The sequence below is a fragment of the Aythya fuligula genome, chromosome 2, assembly GCF_009819795.1.
Source record: "Aythya fuligula isolate bAytFul2 chromosome 2, bAytFul2.pri, whole genome shotgun sequence".
NCBI classification, from domain to species: domain Eukaryota; kingdom Metazoa; phylum Chordata; class Aves; order Anseriformes; family Anatidae; genus Aythya; species Aythya fuligula.
Window position 1 is genome coordinate 113,092,597 of NC_045560.1, and position 21,504 is coordinate 113,114,100.

Here is a 21,504-nt window from a genome sequence, read left to right on the forward strand (position 1 = left end):
AGTTTTCTGTACTGTTCATTAAAGGGAGAGCAGTAAGCTTGGGAGATACAGCCTGGGAGAGCCTGAAAGGACTGACCCTGTCCACAGTGAGCAACAGGAGGACATGAGCTACACTGCAGCTGGCTGTGGAGCAGCACAGCCACACCATGCCTTTGGCACCAGCTGGAATGCAAGGTGCCACTCCAGCCTTAGGGGAAAGAAAAAAAAAAAAAAAAAAAAAAAAAAAAAGAGAGAGAGAGAGAGAGTGCAGCTAAGGTTACACAATTACCTGTCTTGAAAATGCAAACTTTGAAAAAATATGCATACCTCCCTGACCATAAGTAGCCATGAAGTATGCTCCGTGGGTCCTTTGACTAAAGTCTAAACAGAGGAAGCTCTCTACAGACAGCCTTCTGCTTAGCAGCGGCTGCTGTTGCTCAGTCACTGCCCCTGTAAGAAGAAAAAAAAAGAAAAGAAAAAAAAAAAAAAAAAAAAAAAAAGAAGCTCTCATGGGCAGGATGGAAGGCAGAAGGTGTGAAATGAGGCTTGGATGATGTTGTCACAGTGCTGGTGAAACGGCACAGCCAGGTACCACTGATTCATTTAAATCAAGAGCAGAATAAATCAGAGCCTATCAGGACTACTGCAAAGTTGAACAAACTTACATTAGGGAGGAAATGGCTGCTGAGGTTCACAGGGTGAGCTGGAAGTACATGTGCTCTCTCTTTCTTTCTCCTCAGCCCCCCTCTTTTTGTCTTTCAGAGCCCATTTCTCTAGAGTGCAGATCAGCTATCAGACCGAGAGAAAGAGAGAGTGTGAGATGGCCGACCTTGTCCTCCAGTGCCGAGGGCCTGTGGGTTTGGGCCAGGAACAGGAATTCCCTGTACAGACACTGAGTCTGCTGGAGGAGACAGGAGAGCCTGCTCCACAGAAGAGCACTTTGTTCACTGCCACCAAGGAAAACTTACACAACAGACACACACAACCATGGAAATATGAATATTTTAAAAGTGTGTTTTTTTCCTAGAATACACAGTGCTCTTATTTCCTTAGGGGGGCAGTAAAAATTGGGCAAGAGCATATTGCCAAATGCATAAGAGTTAGTGAGGATATTAATCCTGCATGCTGTAGTTACAGAGGGAAGGTCACTAAAAAAAGTCTGAATAGATCAACAATTCAGAATAAATTACTGACTAATTAAATGCCTACTGGCTGTGTCTAACAGAGTGTTTTTTTTTTTAAAGTCTCTTCTGTTTTTTAATATATTTTCTGTCAGTTCATCACTTCTCAGAAAATGCAGAGTTAAAATATTTTTCCCTTTGTGCCCCAAAAGTGTATGTGCATCTGTGTTTGTGTGTGCACATATTTTATATGTGCAAAATCCAGGGTAGATATGGATACCAGATAGTGCTGTTGTGCAGCTGTTTAGTGCTGCATCATTCACACAGAGCAGCCCTTAAAGTGGCCTGAACAGGCCTGTGTGTGAATATAGAGAAAGTGAAGGGTTAAGACCCTAGCCTGGCCTGATTTCACAGGTTTCTTGAGGTACCTTGTTAAACTGTTTGGAAATTAATTCCTCTTGCTTTAAGCATCCAAGAGGTAGGTGCCACACTAGATACTCAGTGTGGACTCAGATAAGTGGTGATTCTTTTTGTCTTCAGATTCACTCCATATATCTTTTCTCCTTTCTTCTGACTAAAGATAAAGCCTGTGTGGATAGATTGGACTTGATAACTAACTTTTAGATGGCTAACATTAACTGATCTCCCTCTTTCTAGTCCATACTTCCCTATCGCACTTGGTCATATGAGAAAATATTCGTAAAAATCATGGGTTCCTTTTCTATTAAGAACACACAGAAAGAGAGCTTAGATGGCGTATTGGCAACTGTAAGCAGCTTAATGCTGTTTTCCACACAGTCAAGGTTACAGCTCTAAAGAGCAGCAAAACACAACATGGTTCACAACGATGCGCTGCTGGATGTGGAGACCACACAAGTACACCAAGGCTCGTGAGCTGGAGGGGCCCTGAACACCAGGCTGTATAAATGGAGGAAGGCTTTAGGAAGCTCTGATGGGAACACTAGGCTGGTATTCCTATTGCATCCATAGCACCAGGTCTTTGCCAGATACGCTATGCCGCTGTTTGCTCATGGTCTTCTAACTTCTAACTGGGGAACTGGCCTCACAAATAGCCACCACAGGAAACAAAGTCAGCTTTATATCACCTTCCCAAACCCCACCTCCTGGACCAAGTCAGGAACTTCTTGGTGAGAACCTCAGCTGTGGTTGGTAGGGTACATGGATATGTTACCCAGTGGTTACCATTAAAAGTTAGTTTCTGAGAACTGCCACAATGCTGTGTATGCGTGTATACACACATACACAGACACTCTGTATACTGTACATAGGATCATGGTTTCACCTTTTCTGAGCCCTAATTTAACTCTATCAATGAGAGCTTTGCTTTTTTAAATAAATAAATAAACAAATAAAAAGGAAGAATTCATCTGAAATCCTGTAAAGTACATTTTAAAAATCTGGAACTATATGCTAGTCAAAGGAAACATATATTGATAGGAGACAAAAATCTTACAATTCTATGAAGGGTTTTGGGTTGGGGCTGCAGTTTACCTTGGTTACAGATATCTTCCCACTCCTCTTGTGTCACTTCAGATGGGGAACATTTTGTGTCTCTACTCCACCATGCTAATGTAAGTAACTGTAGACTTGTATCCCTTATACCAGAAAAAAAAATAACCTTGTAGATCTCAGACCTTTTTACTTCTAGTAAGTAAATAGTGTTACTATGATATTCCTTGACTCATTTTATCCCTGCCTCTCCTGTCATCCATATGATTTTAGTAGGGTTTTTAAAATATGACTTTCTTTCTCCTGCCCACTTCTCCCTATCTCAGTCTTTCTGTAAGGTTGCTTTCATTGATAGTCAGGGATTTCCCATTTAATATAGACAGTGGTTGATCAGAGAAAGCAAAGAACTCATTAGCTGTAGATGGGGATAAGGGAAGAACATGCATTCAGTAGTTATCTTGACATATCTATCAACTATGAGGTTCTCCAAAGAGAAGGGAGCTGCTGAAGAAGTGGATGATAGTAGAAATACAGAAACTTTCCAGTCAGGTGGAAAGACCTAAAGAAGTTTTTGGTGAACAAGAAGCTGAGGAATGCCAAACTGGACTTCACACAAAGAAGGTCAGGAAGGCCATGTAAGAGGTTTGAGATTAGGCATTCTTTATCCAAACGTTTTTTGTAGCTAACAAAAATTAATTTTGTTCAAAGAAAAGACTGAGGTTCCAAGTTGGTTCCTATTTTAGCTGGATTGATTCATTTCTCCATGTTTATTACTACAATAATTTGAAGGTATATGATTTGTAAATATCTAAGAAGATGAAATCTAGCATACTGCATACTTTTTACTTTTAATATTGGCTAAGTTTATTGTCTGTTGCATACAGCTTGTATTTCAGATGTATAAAATTCTCTTTCTTTTGTAGATTAATATCATTACAAAATATTACATATGTTTCATACTAACATAAATTATACCATAATGGTCAAGATACAGTTTTAACATCCACACACTGAACAGTGAAGTGGTACATAAGGCTTTTTATCAAAATTAGTCAAGTTCCAAAGAACTATGGATCCTTTGCCCTTAGGTAAGTTGGCATAGAGTGTAACATGTATTTTGGAGTCTGGGGGAAAGCTTAATATATGTAAAAAGTTATGCTTTCATTTCTGTTAATGCCAAAGCTCAAAACATATGTTTCAAATTCCACAAGAGTACCAGGTACTTGGAGATCACAGCCTACTATTTTGCCTTTGTAAATGCCTTTTGCATGTGCCAGTAATGCAGTTGGATCACAAATAGAAAAACACAAACAGAGAAGTGGAAAAAAAAATCACCTGCTGTTTTAGAGATCTGGCAGAAGTCCATTACAAGTACAAATGCTGGGAGGCTATCATATAGTGTTACAATGTGCACAACTTCATAATCATTCACACAGTAGAATTTCTGATGGCAAACTGCTGTTAAATAGCATTTTCCTGAGCATCACTAGGATATGCAATTAACCTTCTCTGCTGGACATCAGTCCTTCACTTTGGGCAGCAAGCAGAAGACCCTAATGTGCACTTACAGAAAATACCCTTTCAGTGTTTTTCCATTGGCACACACACAGAAAGTTCAACTAGTGGCTCTGGAGGAATCTTGAGTCTGCCACATAGGTGGTCTGCTGCCTGCTGGAGAAGTCTGGATTCCTTTATATTTGGGACATAATTTTTCTATCACACTATGCTCACTGCTCAGAAATTCCAAACTCACTCTTTAAATCAAGCCCGAGGTTTCTCAAACACACAGTTCCATAATATATATATATTATATATAATATATATTATATATATATTATGTATATAATTTATATATATATATATAATTTGTCTGTATATATATATATATTTAGCACTACCACAGAAAAGGTCAGAGAACCACCACAGAGGTGAGGTTCAGCCTGTGTATAGGTATGGCAGTTACCAGATTCCTAGGTGACTACAGGTGACACAATTCCTGTAGATTATCACAGAAAGTCTCATTTCTTACAATCCAAACTCTGCTTCAGACATTTCAAATGTCGTCTTTGCCAAAAAAATAAAAAATAAAAATAAAAACAAACAAAATAAAACAGCAAGTAGGACTTAAAACCAGGATATTCAGGTTACAGAGTACGTGTGCCCATATGTATATACATGCATATCTATATACACTCTTACACATGTGTGCACAAACATGCAAATATACATACCATGCACTAAAAACTTGTAGTATCTAGGGTGCACAGAAAAAAAAAACGTCTTTGACCCCTCCAAAAACTATTTACTATTTGCAGAGTGCCTTTTTTCAGGAGTCATATCCTCAGACAAATAGGAACAGAAACTAAAAAGGAAGGAAGGAAGGAAGGAAGGAAGGAAGGAAGGAAGGAAGGAAGGAAGGAAGGAAGGAAGGAAGGAAGGAAGGAAGGAAGGAAGGAAGGAAGGAAGGAAGGAGGGAGGGAGGGAGGGAGGGAGGGAGGGAGGGAGGAAGGAAGGAAGGAAGGAAGGAAGGAAGGAAGGAAGGAAGGAAGGAAGGAAGGAAGGAGGGAGGGAGGGAGGGAGGGAGGGAGGGAGGGAGGGAGGGAAGGAAGGAAGGAAGGAAGGAAGGAAGGAAGGAAGGAAGGAAGGAAGGAAGGAAGGAAGGAAGGAAGGAAGGAAGGAAGGAAGGAAGGAAGGAAGGAAGGAAGGAAGGAAGGAAGGAAGGAAGGAAGGAAGGAAGGAAGAGCAAAATGACAGCATAGCCCAAGAGTAGTGTGGTTTGAAGAACAAACAATTGTGCTTCTGGATGGCACAGATAATACATTAATTCTGAGGTTAAAAAAAAAAAAAATCCTCGCTACTCACTCCTGGAAAAATGTAATCCTTAGCTGAGCATCTCTGCTGTTAGATCTTACACAAGTGGCTTCAGCAGACTCAGCCCCACAAAACACAGAAGTCTGCATTTTCTAAGATTATTTCAAGAAAATACTAATATGTTTAGGAGTTATATTTGTAGTCTGCAAAAAAAAAATATATTTGTAGTGCCAACTACAAATTGGCCAACTGCTGATGGTTCTCTAATTATGCATGAAATTGAATTTATTGACTCTGAACAAACGAACAGCAAAAGTTAACTGAGTTCAATAAAACTGATTCATTGCATTTGACAATGCTTTTGTTACTTAAGATGATTACTGAACTCTTCTTCAAGTTAAGCAACTAAACACAGCTCCATTTTCTTCTGTTTCTTCTGCTCTTCTCCAAACATTCTAACCAGCTTTTAGAGGTGTTATCCACATGAGAACAGATTGGTTGTTCAAGACTTGCCCCATGATAAACACCCCAAACTGTGTTCACATTATGTGTTCAGACTGAAACCAAGAAAAGTTGCATCTAGTTGAGGATGGATTAATCCCAAACTACCAGAGTTGTGGCAGTGTTTCAAGAGAGCTACACTCATATAACCCAGAAATGAAGAGACGCACACAGAGGGAAGGAGTTCCAGTATAGAGAGTAATATGTCTTTCATTAATGACTAGAAATGTAGATTTGCTGTGAATAGGGTGACAATTCTGGATCTAGTTGGGTAGCTTAATTACTTGAAGGACAACAGAAAGTACTTGACACCAAAAGAAAATTTTAGGTTTAAAGCAAGTCTGTATTCAAGGATCCCAAAGAAGGCTCAACCAAAGAGAAATATCCAGGTGGAGAGCTATTTGTCTTGACCCCATTGCCATAGTATCTAGAAAGGGAGCATGAGAAAGTACTCTCAGAAGCAGCTGTTCAACAAAATACTCAGACACCTATTTTCTCTGGTTGCACTTTTTTAACAGATAAATCAGCTCTAGTAGATAGTGAAAAGAGTGCAGCAGAAAGAAAAACAGTAAACTATGATCGTACCCAGAAAAGATGAGGCACCCATACAGCTAGTGGATAAGTATTCCAGAATAGGTATGTGGATAACATCTGTCTACCTGTTTTAGGTAATGCCTTCACAAGAACAAGACATGACATTGATACAATTCATACTATTCCACAAATGTTTCCCCCAGACAAGCCATCTGATGGGCAGTGGTTTTAGGAATTTACCTCCTTTAGAATAAAATCGCTTCAGGTGACCCAAGAGAATATACAAACAATGCACACTAAGCAATGGATATTTGGCTTGAATTACTAAGATTTCTCTGAAGTGGAGTTCACTAGTCTTCCAAAAGGTGCAAAATCCCATTTGAATAGAGTGAATCTCATAAACCATAATATCACATCCAGTGAAAATAAATAATTCCTTCAATGACCAAGTATTCCAATCTAATTCAAAAAAACAGGTCTGTAAAAATGTATTAGAGTTACCTAAAAGAAGTACCTGCCAACTGCATTTGCAGTGTAGATTGCAATTAGATTGTTTATTATAGATTGTACTGTAGATTTCCAATCTATGTAGATTGGAAATTAAACTTAAAAAGCAGGTACCCCTTGGGGAAAAAAAAAAAAAAAAAAAAAAAAAAAAGTGGCATTTACTACCCATAATTGTTAACTACACTGTGGTGCTTTATTTTATATTCTTTATATTCTATTTTTACTCCACAGAAATACAACACATAGCTTATAAATTTCAGTATTATAAGATTTTTTGTGATGAACGAAAAAAAAAAGGAGAGGGGAGGTCAAATATATAAGCATGGATTTAGCTGTATGTTCCAGCTACTTGGTATGGGCTTTTATGCATGTTTTTCTATAGCATTCAAAAGTATAGTCACTATCCAGCAAAATTAGAGTATGAAAACCCTTATGTATTATATGGGAGAAAGAGGTCCAGCATAATCTAGTTTGATAATCTCATTCAGTTAAAGGCTCTGATTAAAAGAAGTCTTTTAATGAACACCAAAAAGCATATTGAAGCCCATTCATTTGGTCAGTCAAGTAACACTATATTTAGTACTTAGCATGACCATAAATGTTTTGCTGAATTTGAATTGTGGAAAAAAAAATAAAAATAAAATAAAAATAAATAAAAATAAAAATAAAAATAAAAATAAAAAAATAAAAATAAAAATAAAAATAAAAATAAAAATAAAAATAAAAATAAAAATAAAAATAAAAATAAAAATAAATAAAAATAAAAATAAAAATAAAAATAAAAATAAAAATAAAAATAAAAATAAAAATAAAAATAAAAAAGGAGGAAGGGTATGTTATTAAGAAATCTTTTTATAAGAAAATAATAATCACCTTAAAATCCTCTAAATGGATATTTACATTGTTGTGTTTTTTTTCCTTTTTTTTCTAAAGGTGGACTTTTGCAAGGTCCTCAGGGTCACCACTAATCAGCGTATATTGCAAATCCTCTGCTTTTGTCAATCCATTCTGAATATATGTTGCTAAAACCCGCAGCTGTAAAGCCTTGGCTCTTAACTCAGGCGCTAAAACTTTGCTGTTTGCTTTGGGTCCCTGATATGTCAACTAAGAGGGCAGCTGACACATATACTGGGACTGATCCCAGATTCAGGCTGCTGTGGTCCCACATACTTGGATGAGCTACCTTGGAGCGTGTAACCCACTAGTTAGTGTGCATTACAAACCCTCCCAGTCTCAAGAGCATGATCCACAAAGGTTGCAAGATTTTAAAACATCCAGATAAAGAGCTTTGGCTTGAATTTTATGGCAACTTATGCTTTGTAGATGTATTCAAACCCTGCACATCAGTCTAAAGGAGATAATCACCTTGAGTGCTCTCCACTCCTGTCAATAGCTGTTATAGCTAAAGATACTCAAAGATTCCTAGCTGTAAATCAAAGTGATATTTTAAAAAGCAAAACTGCATTGAAGACACATCAGTTTTCCTTCTGGGAGTAAAATTTGAGCTGCAGATCATCTTTTTTTAGAAGTGTTTTCTTTCAAATTAGTTTCAATTAGCTAAAAATTTGTAACCTAGTTATTTATTTGATGCAAGCCTGAACATCAGAGCCTCACTGAAAGAATCATTACTATTTCCAGAACTGTACTCCTATTAGTTTAATGCTAGCAAGGTTTCCTAACACCACTAACATGCGTGACATCTTGTATTCCACGTGCTAAGTCAGGACCAACTCACTGACGTGCGCTTTTTTATTACTATAATTTGCTTCAAACTCATTTTGTGGAAAGAAATTGTGGAGAAAATCTGCAGGGCTGTCTTTCCACTTGAAATAATAGAATGTGTTGTCTACCAGTACAGCAACACTTAGATTACTCTGTTAGAGAGTTGCTGTTGGAGCTTGAATAAATGAAAAGAGAAGCAGCATTTCATTCAGATCTGAGCATATCCATGGTACACATAAGTGTAAGATCCATAAACGAAAATAGAACAGCAAACATAGCTGTTTGCTATGTGTATATATATATAAACATATATATATATAACTAGCAAACATAAATTTAAAATGCCTTTCTACAAAAAAAAAAAAAAAAAAAAAAGTATAATGATTTTTTTGCCAATATCTTGTTTTTAAGATAAAGTAAAAACAAATTTAACTCCTCAATATATATATATATATAAAGAAAAGAGGAAAAGAAAGGAGAAAGGAAAAGAAAAATGGGAACAGTCACAGAAAAACCAACTGGAATAGATATTTCCTTTATGGAAAAACTGTGGTTTAGATTTCCCTTTGGAGTCTTCTTATTAAATGACAATTTTCAGGAACTGTTCAGAGAACACAAACCAAAAAAAAAAAAAGGCTGTGAAAGTATTTCTGTTCAATCTGAAATACTCATATTTATTATTACAAAATGTTGGCCTTCTTTTTTGATACAATGCCTAAAAAGCCCTCCCCCTGAAAGGAAGCAGTCTTGCAGTAATGTTTTTTTTTTTTCACTGGCACCTAGATGGGCTTTTTTTTTTTTTTGCCAGTTATAGCATGTAATTGACTTTTTTGACATTGACTTTTCCAGTTCTGCAGAGAACTGCTATGAAATGCATTGTTTCACCTCCTCAAAAATCAGAAGCTAAAACTAATATAAAAAGAAAAATTGCAGTTTGAAAAATGAATGGATTTCTTTTAAACGGATAAAGATTACCCAGTTATAATTACATTTTAAAATATAACTCCTTGGTTAGCCCTAGTTAGAGCAAGGTGAAGACTGCATTTCTTAACATATACAATGTGGACATCTTATAGACTGTGCGTTTGTAGCTGCAGAATTTACAGTTCCTTAGAGAGAGAAATATCTCACGTGTTTTTTCTGATGTGGATGTTCCTCCTCTTGATAGCTCATGGGACCAGGTCAAGCCAAGCCAAACACACTTCTTTGGCTTCACAGTTTCATCTGTGGCTTTATCATGTGTCTAGTAAGTCACAACCATCAATGAACATGTAATGAAGTGGATGTCATGTACTAATATTGGGTCTTATTTTCTTTCCCTAACTTTCAGTTACAGAGGCTTCTGTCCCAAAATACTCACGAGGACTATCAGCATCTTTGTTCCTCAGTAACAAGAGTTTCTGTCTAAAGAGCATCCCTATTTGCAGCAATTACACGTATTTCAGTCATTCACAAGTGTTGTGGTTATTTCATAACACAAACCAAAGATGAAGAGATTTAGCTTTTCTGAGCCACTGTCATCTTGCCACCCATTTGATTTTAAAAATAATATCCCACATCACTTTGTAGATGCGTAGGTCCAAGTTAAACAGGACTCCTTAGGGGACACTAAAAAAGCGTATCAGGAGTGAAGCTTCAGGGACACAGACGAAAGGTTGATAAATATTTTCCACATGCTGAGTGCACTGGGGAAAAGAAATAAAAACAACAGCAGCCTTTGTATCCTTGACCCTTCGCCTACTGTGCATTTTGGACTATCATATGCGTGCAATCAGATCCTAATGAGAGCCTGTATGCCTTGCCAAAGCAAAAGTTCGACCTCAATCAGAAAGTGATTTCTGCAGAGATGAAGAAGGATTAGGAAAAATGTATTCTGATTTCTCATCAGGCCAATGTTAACCAATCTGAGGAAGTTATGTTGCTGTGTAGAATCACTATTTTATTAAAGAATCCTTGTGCTGAAGTTCTGAATTACACAACTGAGTGTTGTGCCAAATAAGCTCTCGGTGACATAGTCACATCAGATTCCTGCCCTCTATTATAGGGGATCCTGCAGCTGGATACTTCTGCACTGAACTGCCACTATAGTAGATTTTTGGTTGCACTGTAGGGTAGATTCTATATGCTTGATAAGAAGTAGTAGAAGTGTTCTGTTTGATTGTTTGTTGAGAAGAGAAGAGAAGAGAAGAGAAGAGAAGAGAAGAGAAGAGAAGAGAAGAGAAGAGAAGAGAAGAGAAGAGAAGAGAAGAGAAGAGAAGAGAAGAGAAGAGAAGAGAAGAGAAGAGAAGAGAAGAGAAGAGAAGAGAAGAGAAGAGAAGAGAAGAGAAGAGAAGAGAAGAGAAGAGAAGAGAAGAGAAGAGAAGAGAAGAGAAGAGAAGAGAAGAGAAGAAAAAGGAAAGGAAAGGAAAGGAAAGGAAAGGAAAGGAAAGGAAAGGAAAGGAAAGGAAAGGAAAGGAAAGGAAAGGAAAGGAAAGGAAAGGAAAGGAAAGGAAAGGAAAGGAAAGGAAAGGAAAGGAAAGGAAAGGAAAGGAAAGGAAAGGAAAGGAAAGGAAAGGAAAGGAAAGGAAAGGAAAGGAAAGGAAAAAGGAAAGGAAAAAGGAAAGGAAAAAGGAAAGGAAAAAGGAAAGGAAAAAGGAAAGGAAAAAGGAAAGGAAAAAGGAAAGGAAAAAGGAAAGGAAAAAGGAAAGGAAAAAGGAAAGGAAAAAGGAAAGGAAAAAGGAAAGGAAAAAGGAAAGGAAAAGGAAAGGAAAGGAAAGGAAAGGAAAGGAAAGGAAAGGAAAGGAAAGGAAAGGAAAGGAAAGGAAAGGAAAGGAAAGGAAAGGAAAGGAAAGGAAAGGAAAGGAAAGGAAAGGAAAGGAAAGGAAAAACATGTCTACAGATTTAAACTCTCTTAATGTATCATGCAACTCAAAAATTTCTCAAGGTTTCATCAGGCCCGCATATTTCATACTGCAGTCTCCACATATGATTTAAATATACTATTTCAGTTGGGAATATAATCCTGGCCTCATACCAGCAGCACTCTGCAAAAGATGCTAAACATTCATCTCATTACTGCAGTACAGCAAATAAAATAACATGCCTAATATGCTTGCTAGCAGCTAAATTAACAAGATTGTAAGGAGATGCTTGGAAAGGGAGCAAACAGCATTGCATTTTCCTTTGCAGACCATCAGATGCTGCATCCCCAGGAAACTCTTCAGTTTAAGAGCTAGAAATAGTTTCTCAGGTGTACACTGAGATCACCGACCTGCACTTTTCTGCTTCTCTTCAACCCACCAAGATAGCTAGCCTGTACTGCAGACACAAAAACAAAATGTTTATGGCATGAACTCAGTTAACTTGTAGAGTGCTGAGACATAGTGTACATTCAGGGGTTGGGCACTATTAACACTAATGAAAGGCTGGGATGTACATCCACAAGTTTTTACAGATGTTGCATTAATGGATATGTATCATACTTCCTAAGGGCACTAAATCAGCAAAACGGCAAACCCAAAATTAGACAGCTCTCACTATAACACAATACATTGAACATCTTGTTTCTTTGAGCAAATGGTTTTGTGTGAAGGAAATCAAAACTTAGAACAATATATATATATATGGAATGAATGTAAAGATAAGCAAAACAAAGAGTCTTGTCCCTGTGTAATGAAATTTTACATGTAGTGATTGTATTGTAGTGTTTGCAACTTCTTTATTGGGGGGTAGAGGATTTTTGTTGTTGTTGTTTGTGTGTGTGTGTGTGTTTTGATGTAAAAAAAAAAAAAAAAAAAACAGAGGAAAATAACCAAAACAGAAAGAAAAGAGAAAAAAAAATCATAAAAGCATCTGAAGAGGAAAATATGGCACTCAGACATAACATGCCCAACAAAAGAAATACCATACAGTGTAGTCATATACCAGCATTAAGTGATTCAAGAGTGCCCCTCCTGACTGTTACTGTCACACTGCTGTAACAATGGGCTGGCATGAGGGAAGGAGAGGATTTATTTTAATTTTGAATTCCTTTTTTTATAAGCCCTAAGTCTGGTCTTCAGTTACATATGTGCAATGCTGCAGTCCCTCCATGGGCCTTGGGTTGCATAGTCACCTGTAAATAATATTTCTGTTGAGGCAGCTAAACTGTTAAATCAGCACAAAGTAGTTTTCTTACAATTTTCTCTTCAAAATAACATGGATAGACTTAGCAGCTGCCCAGCCCAGAAGAGGAGAATTACATAGGCTCCCCCATTTCCCACCCCAGGTTCCTGAGATGCCAGCCCCCTGTCAGGCCCGAGGAGCCGGACATCCAGCCATGGCTGCTGGGCTGGGCAGACACCACCTTCCAGCCTGGCACCAGGCTCTGGGGCTGTCCCTTGGCAGTGCCTACAGTGTGCCAGAGGACCCCATCTCTCCTGGGATAACAGCCACTGTAAAACCATGAGAACTTGAGGGACAGTAGACTTGCACTGTAATGTTGGAGCACACAGTTTTTAGATAATAGGGTAGTTGCCTGAGCATTCACGTTAGCAGCTATCTCGAGGAGGTTTGAGTCCATCTAGGTTAGAGTAGCTCCCTTATTCAGACTTCACAAGATGAGGTCTTGCATTATTAATTTAACCTTTGCAGGTGGTGTCTATCTGCCCTTTGTTGAAGATGACTTGCTATACATAAAACTGCATAAGGCAGTAAGACAAAAAGGCAACTCGAAAAAGCCTATAAATCTATTAATTAAGGCACTTTGATGGTATCTAGAAACGATTCCCAATTCACAGTCTCTGCTCATAGGGATAATCATTTTTATTTTTAAGTTTATACTTGTTTAAGGTAAAGCTGGTGAGAAATGTGGAAGAGGGGACAAACGCTTAGAGCCACATTTGAAATAGTGAAGGGTAAGCCCTGCACAGTTCTTTGGAAATGAAACTGTGTATCAGTGTTCATGTGGAAAAGCACTGTGCCATGGCAAATTAATCATCCAAGAAACTGATGGGTTCAAACTGATGGCAATGCATTGACTTGGACTTTTAATCTCCACACTTGGAAACAGTGGTTTTGACATTCCCTACTGGGACGTTTAGAAAGAGCTGCACCCTATCCATCACTGGGAATTGATCTCCCTTCTGAAGCCTCAGCAACTAACATAGGAATCTCGGTTTCACTCTAGGGGCCAGACATGTAAAAATGGGGCATTAGATTTTATATTGTGTAGATACATTTGTCCTCCTCATTGCATCTCCAACAGAGCTAATGAAGCTTGGATTATTATTAAAATTTGTCCCTAAGGTCTGACTTAATGGAGATTTTTCTTGTTATACATCTCAACTGCACTTCCTCTATTCAAACAAGTATTACAGGGTTTCTCAGTAAGATCTCTAAATTCCAGGTACCTCAGCATACATAAGGAATTCATTTTCTCACCTTAGTTTGCACACCTCTTGGTGCTAATTGTCATGGTTTGCTAATAGCACAAATTTTAATGGACATTTTAACTTCAAAGTTAAGTTGACTCAAGAAAAGTACGTTTCTCTCTAGCATTTTCAACATTGTCAATTTACTACATTCCCTGTATACTGCTAAGAATATTAAATAACTTATCTCTGAGACAATTCTATACAAAAAGTTGTATGTTAGCTTTGTATATTTGTTGCTAGTAATACTTCTGTGGCTTCATCTAGAAAATGCATTAATGCTACAACATAACATATCCCACCTCATTGTCATTGTAATATCTGTAAGGAGAAGATTGTGATTGCTTTGGTTCTCTTAATGGAACTAAAATGTATTGCTTCCAAATGGAAAAACAGTATCCTCCTGATTTCCTTTGTGACAGTTATTTTATATAATGGAAGGGAAGTATTATTATTAGCACCACTGTTATTCAACAAAAACATTGCCTCTGTTCTGTGGACAATTTTCTGCCTCAGAGGACAACAAAGGAGAAGAGTGGTCAGAGAAGAGCTTGAAACAGATGTGGATTTATTTCCGTACTTTGGGCTTAACTGGGCTCTGGTGTTTAGAGGATATAGTTCTGTCCGATGCCTTCTGGGAGAGCTGTGCATCATCACAAGAAGCTGAATGCACTGACATTACTTTGAAGGGGTTAATGTCTGTGCTATGGGAGATGTTCTCCAGTTCCATTAATTAAAAGGGGCTTTGTAAGCAAGTAGCTATTGTTTTAAAATGCCAGATTACCCTTGTAGTTGACAAGGAGATAAGATAGTTGTAGACTAGAGCTAGTTTTCGTTTTCATTTCCTCATTTTATTAGGTTTGAAACAGTGAGAGTGGGCTGCAATGATTAGTACAAACAGGCAAGCCACACTTAAAAGCTGTTAGGGTTTTTGTGTATCTGTTTAAGCTCCTCAGGCTAAGAAACAAGTCTATCCCTGCATGTTTACCATGCCTGCTAAGCATAACTGACAAGGATTTCCAGGCCCAGCTCTAAGGGCAGAGCTCTCGTCCAAGCATTGGACAGCTTACGCTAGATTTTTGCAGTCTGCTCCGCTCTGCTATAAACAGCCACCACAGGGTCCCCTCCAGTTAACTTAAAACACTGCTCTAACGCCATCTTTCCTGCTCATGCATATGTGTTGCCTTGGTGTAAGCCCGTCCCCTTTTTCACTGTATCCAGCACAGATTTCTTGGCCTTATCTTCAAAGCCCATCACAACTTTGCCCCACCCTACCTACCTCTCCCCCTGGGTCCCGAGCTGAGGTTAACTCCCACCTTGCTTTGCAATGCTGGGCTTGTTGCTCTGTCCCATTCACTCTCACAAGCGAAGTTTCAGGTCACAATTCACCTCCTTAAGCATAACCTTCACCCTCCCAGGCCCACAGCCCAACAAACAAAGCAGGACTGAGCTGTATGCAATGGTCCTGGCTGGTGGTCGCAGGGCTCCTTCAAAATGGGGGTGCAAGCACCAGGTCCCTGCCCTGAGGTGCTACCAAGGGGTTGCGGGATTGCTCCTTCCAGAAGGAGGGTCGGCCTTGGCTTGCTTGAAGTGCAACTGCAGCCCCACATTTAATAGGTAACAGGATCTCCAGCAGTATTGGTATTACTAAGTCAGGTTTATTATAGTGCAATGAGGCCTGGGGATTTAGAGATTAGTGTGCAGAAGAGTTTATTCTCTTACTTTCCTATCATTTAGGTCAGAGTGAAACCTCTGTTATCCAGGGAGATTTCTCAACATGTACATTTATTATTGTTTGGCATCAGACTCGGCAGTCTGATCCTCAGCTGTCAGAGATCCCCCCTCTATATCACTTTTTCCATTGCTGGGCAGTTCAGTTGATTGGCGGTCTACTTGCAGCTTGTAAAATAAGAGCACATTACTTCACACTGTGCATGTGCTCCTGAGCAAACTCCCAGTAAAACACCACGTACAATGTTTGCAGAAAATTGTTGACACTTCCCCTAAATGTGCTGGCTGCTAGTGTGGGCTTGCATATCTATCCACCTAATACTCAGGTTTGACAGTAATGTGTATTCAGCATGTCAGGGGAGGTGGTACTTAAAGATACTGGCACGAGCAAGGCAGGTGGAGCCTAGAAGGCTTTTCCATCACCAGCAACAGCTGCCCTTTTTACACAGTCTCTCCCTTTTTTTCCTTCTTTGTGTGTGTGTGTGCGTACATTGAAGATTTGCTTCATTACAAATGCCTCCAGGAAAGTAACACTTCTGTCTACAGTCCAAGTGGCTTGTATAAGAATTGGCCATTGGCGTTTCAAATCTGTTTAGAGTTTTAAACACATTCATATGAGAATCCAGCCAGCCACTTCAGTGGGCTATCTAAAGCATAATTATGGACACTTTTTTTAGCCACATTAGTCAGTGAAACAAAAGCAGGATGACAGTGCTGGATGAAGATCTTCCATCCAAGCTTGCATTGTTCAGAACTAAAACTGAGATGCAATTTATACACACAAATTGCATTAATGTGTTGTATTTATCTTTTCACTATTAAAAAAAAATAATTTCACTTTCAGGTTTCCTATGAATATCCATGATGGATAATTTGGCCTAAGCAAGAACTAGTTCTGGCACTAAAGCTATGTGAAAAATAGCTATTCTTTTTGGACTGTTTTATGTGAGTAAATAGAAGCAAGTGATCTATTAATCCATTTCCTGATATTATTTGTTATGCATTCATGGCAAGGACACATGGAGGTTCAGTGATTAAGAAAAGGAAAATCTTAACCAATCTGATGCTGTCTACAGTTATTAATTCTCCCAGATCATGATTCATCCTGTCAGAGGACTTCTCCACAAGGGCACCTGGCTTTGCCATGGCTTTTCTTCTCTATTTTTGTTTGCTTCCTTTGTTTTTCTTCCCTGTCAACAGATATTTGCCCTGAATCTATTTGGATTATAAATGCCCAGTGAGCTAAGACCTAAAATGGAAAGTTGATGCTACAAGATACCGCCAAAATGATTCTCACCAAAAGTAAACACAACACCTCTTTAGTCCTGATGTGAGAGAATTGCATTGTGTTTTTTAATTGTTGTCACAATTAAAATATGGCCTTACTGCTTCACACTTTTCACACTAAACTCAAGTAAGGTCTTTTAATGCTTTTAACACTGATGTCCCTCAGTTGTACCATCAGTTATTCATGTTGCCCTGGCATTCACTGTGAATAGATATAAACTTGAAGATGTAGTCAGGTGGAGGTACCTCAAAGAAAGGACCGATCATGTAGTTGCATCTTGCTAACCATACTCATTAAGCTGAACAACTAGATGCATCCTGATTTCTAGGCTGGTGTTCTCAATTACTAATATGCTGCTAGATGCACTTAGGAGGCTGGTCTTGCCCTTACTTAGAGTTCACAGACAAGCCTGTAAGCTCCACAGCAAGGCATATGGCTTTGTCTGCTGCCCAGCACCATCACGATCCTGCCACATGTCCACGATTTTAAGTTGGTACCGTGACCAAAAAGTTAATATATATATATACATGCATGCATGTACTGTGTGAGAGAGGAAAGTATAAGTACCTAAATGTTCCTAAAGTTTCCTTATGCATTTGCTACTGGAATGAATCACAATTTGCATAGAAGATGGGACCTTTTAAATACTGGGTAGTGCAGTGGCAGACAAATCATACCAAATAGCACAATACTTTCCATTATACACTAATCACCACATTTAAAATTGTTATCATCAGATTATGTGGATGCATGATTCACAGCCCACTCCCTGTCTCCAAAGAATCAGTTTTTAAGCAGGCTGCCACGCGCCTACTGCACCTGATTGTTTCATCGGCACATTCCAGCTAACAAAGGCAGACGAGCCAGGGCAGAGCCCGGGACACTGATACACTTGTTCTATCCCCACAGGTGTAGCAGCCTTCTGTTTTGAAAGCTTCTGGGTGTAGGCGTTAGGGCTGCATTCTTTCTTTAATTTGTACTTGCTTCGTTCAGAGTCAGAGGGAACAGTAGCCAAGTCAGGAGCGTGAAGAAGAAATGAAAACTCACATTCAAAAAGCCCTGCTGGGATGCTGTTACAGCAGATCCTACCCCCTTGGTCTTGGACAGAAGAAGAAGAAAGTAAAAAGAACATATTTCTGTTTTGTTGTTGTTGTTGTTTGTTTTGTTTTGTTTTTTAAAATTAAAAGTTCCTTCCTATCCTCATGCATTTTTGGTCAATATTGTTGGGAGAAAATATGTTTCATATAATATATATCAACAGGGAGTTCAATGTGAATGTATGTTCCTACCCAATTATTAGTATGAACCATTATTTATATGGTAGTATAAGTGCACTTTCCATGTGAACTTACATTTTCTGTATAATTATTAGAACCAGTTATTACTTATACAGGAGTATAGATGTACATACTGTTTTGTATTCAAAGAAGCAGAAGGGAGACCACATTCTCATCACAGTTTACACCATTTCAGGTCAAAACTGACCATTGCCCAGTCTGATTTCTTGCAATCCAACACAATGATTTCCTTAGTTATACCCATAAGTCTGAAGTCCTAGTCCCCAAAAGCCAACAGTGTTTTATATTAGTGCTTGGGCAAGGTACTGAACTGTCAGCACTAAAAACTGAAGTCACTTTTGTAGCTGTAGAACAGCTCTATCAGGGGGAACACATCACCTTCTGAAGGGAGCAGATAAATCATTCTACATCGCACCCAGTCACAGCTACTTCTACTAAGGTGGCCCACAGATTTCTTGTAATAAGTCTTGTGATAATCTCCTGTTCACTAGCATTTTATACAGTCTAGCTGGTTTCTTGTATGTGAAGATACCCTGCCTGCATTGCATTGGACCCCTTAGCCAGCCAACTAAGAGATTAAATTAGCTCACTGATGCTTACAAAATGTCTGTAAACAAACTAAGATTTGTAAGAACATTTAATTTGAACAGGAACAATTCTTCATGGTCTATAGAAGGGAGTGTAAGATGCAGAAGCTGACATTCATGGCTCCTGTTCATAGCTCAGTGCTCTGTGTTTAATTCCCCACAGACGGAGCTGAGAAATTACCCTCACATCTATTACAGAAAATATCCAGGAGGGCAGATTTCTTGCAGCTCCACCTGCTTCTAAAGCTAGCTTTGCATAAACACAGAATTCTGCAATTTGAGAAAGTAGCTCACAAATATCTTCCTTCCTTCCTTCCTTCCTTCCTTCCTTCCTTCCTTCCTTCCTTCCTTCCTTCCTTCCTTCCTTCCTTCCTTCCTTCCTTCCTTCCTTCCTTCTTTCTCTTTCTTCCTTTCCTACTTTCTTTCTTTCTTTACCAACCCAGAGTTCTGTTATCTTATACTCATTTTGATAAGTTACCTTCAGCTTTTCTGTCTGCACATGCAAGGAAACAAATCCAGACCCACTTCCAATGCAAGTTTAGACAACGTGGTTAAATTAACAGCTTGAACATTAGAAAAGAGATTAGGATAATTAATGCCAAGATGATAGAACTAGGAATGTTTTGTACTGTAGGTAGGGCCACTATTTGGGAGGCCAAAAGAGGAGTTTTACCACAAGCTTGCAACAGGTTCTAACAGTGGAGCTTGAAAACTAAAATCACATTCCCCTGAAATGTTGGAGTCACACTTTCAAAAACATACACCACAAGCTGGTCTTCCAAATTCAAGTGGAAGCACTTGAAATATGCCCTATTTTCACTGTCTTATGAAGAGGAGTTATTAGATGCACAAACTATTCTAGGAAATTGAGCATTTCATTGGATTACTCCATGTACTTCAGTTCAGAGTTGGCCAAAGAAACACAGGTTTGACACCTTAAAGAAAAGAGTACATACTATCTATCAAAAGGTAGTAAATATACTTTTTATCTTATCCCAGAAAATAATTCAAGATTTTTTTGGAACTAAATAAACTTTTAAATACCTTGCTTCAGGCCCTGCTCAATGACCTCGCTAAAGACACTGAGACTGTTAAATAATTTACAATATAGTTCTTGACCAGAAATTATTACTCATTGTCTAACTGTCAGGATCTTCACACAAACTACCCTAAGTAGAACGATACTGGGAATTGACACTGTCTATACAGATCCAGTCAAATTTCAGGAAGAATGTCAAAGCTAAGGGTAAAGGGAGATGCTTGATTCATGTCTGTACCATTTACAACATGTTAACTCCAGTGAAATAAGATGGAAAACAATTTTAATGTTTTAAGAGAGATTTTTACATGGAAAAAAATATTAGCTTACTTTCAATCCAGTTTCAGAGTTGCTCAGCCTTCCCAGAGAATGTAGCTGTAAACATTGATTCCTAAAAACAAATTAAATCACCATTCCCAATCTCATGACAGTGATTGATTCCTACAAACCAGGTCTGATGTTTATGCAGAGGGTCCTCAGCAGGTGCTGAGTAGGCCATGAGGCATCCTACAGGAAAAGTCAAAGTTCTCCAGAGAGACTCAACAACTTCCCCAGAAGAGAACTAAAAGTTGGGATTTTGTTATTATTGTTGTTGTTTTGCATTACAAAATTACATCCATGGTTAGACCCCAAAGAAGAAATGTCTAGATTTGGAGAAGTACTGTGAGCTCAAAGGCTTGTCAGTGCCCAGTCACATCATTGGGAACTTGACGCATTCAAAACCTCTGAATTTACATTCCCATAAGTTTCGCCTTGGCACCAGAATACAGGTTATCATAACCTTCTGTTCTTCTGTTGTAATGCCCAGCCTGAGAGGATATGAAAAGACTCATTGTTCAGAGGACACTGTCACAACACTCCCCCAATTCCAGCTCTCTTGATGTCCAGAGTTAAAGCTACTCACCCTAAGATGGGATACCCAGAGCAATCACTTCATTTGAAAAGCCCAGACTTCCCTACTGTCTGCACCCGTTTGAACCTGGACTAGATGAGTCAGTGACTGGTGAAGCTGCTCCCTGGATTGTCAGAACGGAGGACACCAGAAACACATTCAGAGTTATTCTCCTGTCTCTTCTTAGGAGAAGGTGCTGGAAAATCACTTCAGCTGGGCGATTACATCCCAGAGTAACATTAGTCTTGTTTGATCTGCAAACTGCTCTGTCCTCAGCAATTTGCGGCTTTCTGTGTACCCTTACACCTCCAGCCTGAATCCATCCAAAAAAATATTCCTCCCCCAAAACACACATCCTTTTGTTTATTTTTACCTACCCTCCTGCCTGTTTAGCTGTACACTGCTCTATTATGTGGTCGCTGTGTTTTCCAGGCAGATTTTCCTCATCTAAGGAATCTCTCAAGTGAAGGTTATTTGAATAAATGAAGATGATGTAGCCCACCCACCCTAAGCCTCCTATCTGTCTTCTGAGAGCTGGCCTTTACAAAGAGCCAAGAGCTTGTCTTTGGACTGGAAAAGCCTAAAGGGATTCCTTTACTAACATGACTAGCTGTAGAGGTTTGTAAATAAATAA